Source organism: Cystoisospora suis (genome assembly GCF_002600585.1).
Source record: "Cystoisospora suis strain Wien I chromosome Unknown contig_2575, whole genome shotgun sequence".
NCBI classification, from domain to species: Eukaryota; Apicomplexa; class Conoidasida; order Eucoccidiorida; family Sarcocystidae; genus Cystoisospora; species Cystoisospora suis.
Window position 1 is genome coordinate 42,850 of NW_027155373.1, and position 352 is coordinate 43,201.

General features: G+C 44.3%; 1 protein-coding gene across 1 annotated transcript in view; it reads right to left on the reverse strand.

Annotated features, from left to right (window-relative positions):
* The window catches only part of CSUI_005328 (asparagine-trna ligase), a 2,761-nt gene that overhangs the window by 1,905 nt on the left and 504 nt on the right, over positions 1 to 352 (reverse strand). The window lies entirely within an intron of this gene.

The following is a 352-nucleotide window of genomic DNA, read 5'->3' on the forward strand; positions in this document are numbered from 1 at the left end:
GATGTATGTATGTATATACAGACACATAATGTGAAGACAGTGTAAGGAAGAAGACTCGTCCACCTCCTGCGTATGACAGGAGTGTAGGGCTATCTCACGTGTCTACTTCTGGGAATCCGTTAAACAAGAGAGCTAGCTAGCCATTCATCATCCCTTACGAACTAAAGAGATTTACTAGCTCCTGGAAGGGCGGAATGGTAAGAGGGGAAAGAAGAAGAAACATGAGACACTCGCTATGTCCTTTTGACTTGCAGTCTACTCATTCTATCACCTCCTATACATCAAGCACACCGGGTGTATCGACAGACACTCGAAAGACCAAATCACCTCGATCTTGGAATATCTCTCTATC